Source organism: Rhyacophila brunnea, unplaced genomic scaffold, assembly GCF_057557595.1.
Source record: "Rhyacophila brunnea isolate RB1 unplaced genomic scaffold, BYU_Rbru_1.0 scaffold_98, whole genome shotgun sequence".
Taxonomy (NCBI): domain Eukaryota; kingdom Metazoa; phylum Arthropoda; class Insecta; order Trichoptera; family Rhyacophilidae; genus Rhyacophila; species Rhyacophila brunnea.
In genome coordinates, this window is record NW_028233369.1 from 649,261 (window position 1) to 652,356 (window position 3,096).

Sequence of the window (3,096 nt, forward strand, 5' to 3'; positions counted from 1 at the left end):
AAATGGCTTTTTAATTTAAAAGATGTTGGAAATTTTTTTATTACCTATTTGACCTTTATGGTGGTTTTGCAATTTTTGTGGAAAATAATACTAAATTCATATATAAATTTATAAAATGTGTTGAATTTATTTGTTAATTTTTTTAAAATATAAAAAAACCTTCATAAGGAATACGCCACAATATGTGTATAATACCGATAGCATTAATATATTATTCTTGGTGAGTACTTTTCTATCTGATTTTTAAACTTCATTTGATATTGTTTAAAAAACACAAATATACATAAATATCATTTTTTCATTTATGTATTTTGGATTTACATTTGTATCTTGGTAATCTAAAGAAAGAATTCTTTGGCTCTAAAAATTCTGATAACATTTTAATTGCTTGAAGTTGTAGTTTTTGGTATCTTTATTGATAATCACACATGTCATCATACAAGTTTTAAAAATTTTAGCATTATTAGATGCATACACAATGAATGCAAATACTTTAAATAAAATTTAATTTCAAATAGCTTTTCTCGAACAACTAAAGATTTTCTTATAAAAAAATTGAATACCCTAAAACTATTTTTAACAGATAGTTTCAAAATTATGGGCCATAAGTTAGAATAATACAAAATTTTACGAAATACATTGAAACTAAAAAATAGGATATCTTGTGCCTCTGTTAATATCTCTTTTGAAGAAAAAAATATATAAAAAATAACAAAATAGAACATACAAAAATAGCATACTTTCTTTATGTGCCTATTTGAATTAAATAGAATCATGAAAATCTTTATTTTTTTGACCGAAATAAACTTTAAGTTGAAAATTGGAAAAATGAAAATGTTAATTAAGGGTTATTTTTACAATGTATGGTAAAAGACCATTAAAAATTTTAAAAAGGAATTTTTCTTGAATCTGATATACGTTGTCCGACATAAATTTTTAAATTCGAAATACCGATAACTATGATAAACATGTGTTGAGCCATTACAACCAAAAATGAACCGAATTGTATATCGATCTTGTTTTCTACTGGTAAAAACATACTAAAACCCTTTTATTTGAGGGTAAAATCATTAAAATATTGCACTTAAGAAGTTTTTTGAGATAACTTATAATATATATTACAAATTTTAAGCATAAAATATTGTGTACTTTCAAATAAATCAAAAATAAATAAATTTGCATATTCCACAAAGCAATAGAAATGATACCCTTTAAAACTTTTAGCTATAATTCATCATTCAAAAGCATTAATTTTATACAATTACTTTGTAAAATAAATAATAGTTTAAAGAAAAAAAATACCATTCTCGAAGAGTGCAAAAAAATCATTATAAAAAGATAATATACAAAAGCAGAAATTTTCACAAAAAAGACGCGTAAAAATATCGAAAAGCAAATAAATAATAAAATTACGCTTTTAAATTGAATAATACGTAATTAAACAATAATTGTCTTTCGGTTTATAGAAATGAACATGTGCTTGTTAGATATCATACACCCGAGTAATTAATATAAAAATATGCATATATAATCCGAAAATAACAACCCAAGACTTTTATACCCCTGAGATTATATTTTATTTTGTAAATCATGTATAAATTTTTTGTAAAGATCTACTCATCAGGCGTAAATTTAAAATTCAATATCATTTTTAGCATATATCTGGATCTTTATAAAAATAAATAAAAGAATTAAAATCGATATAGTTTTTTCTTTCACTTAATCCATAACTGTTCAATATATAATTATTGCTCTCCTATAAGCAAATAACTTTATAATCAAGTATTTTAATTTTATAGCACAACAGATATTTTGGTATTTACTGCATGTTTATGATGAAAACGAAATTATCATATTTTATATAATTTTTTCAGTTTAATCGATTTAAATTTATATTATACAAATCGTATATATATTTATCTATTCTTAGCATATGCAGGTTTTTGATATAAAATTTTTTATGAAAAAATTAATTTATGTGGATATATAAATAAATTTTTTGAAAAATTTAATGTTAAGCAGTAAAAGGCCTAATATAACTGTCCAATAAGCCATATTAAATATATGTTCTTATGTATCAATTACCTTGAGTCACAGATTCGGAATTGTCCCCATAAAAAATATATTTAGCATTTTACAGGTTGAATATGTGAATATTAAAAGAATATGAAAATATAATCGATATTATTCTTAGATCCATTTTATTCTATTCACAAATTAATCATTTAATAGTATTCTTAAGATTATTTTTTTTGTAAAATTTCTATAAGCCCTTAGATATTTATGGAAATAAACAGGTTCAGAATATATTTAAAAAATATTCGTAAAAACTTTTAATTTATGATTAGAAATTAAAATACAGATCCATAAATATTTATTTTAAACTAAGTTTTTTATATTCTTAAGATATATAATAAACTATATCGATCATCTTCTTTGAATGGTATTCAAATATAATTTTTCTAGAAATTTTATTATGTGTTACAATGTATAGTACAAAAAAAAATGTAATCTTTATATTGATGTAAGATATAAAAATAATCAACACTTCAAGGTAGTCTAAAATAGAAAAAAAATTGGGTTTAGTGTTCTGGGTTTATATAGATATGGTTTATTTCAAACCTTATATAAATGTTTTTATAGAAAAATAAAATTATAATGTACTTATTGAAAGCTGGGATAGGGAAATATTTAATGTTTTTAAATTTTTTGAAGATTTATTCATGAATGTTTGAATATATATATGTTCCTACTTAGATATTTAAGTTGATCATAATATTAAAAACAACAGAAAAGATTTTTTGGTGAAGTTTATGGCTTTTTCAGTTTTAAAAAAATAATTACATTATATTAAATCATTTATACTAGAAGTAAATACAGGCCCCATAAGAGATTATTATTTTTGCATAAAATCAAATAATATATTCACATAGTGGATTCTTAATAAAATCTTAGATTATATTGATTCGATGCTAACAAAACACGGCAGAATAGTATTTTTTCATTGGTAAAAGAATTCTTAATTATTTATTTTAGAAGACAAAAAAATTTTGATCCGAAAGCCTGTATAACTTTATTGATGCGTTTTATCATAAA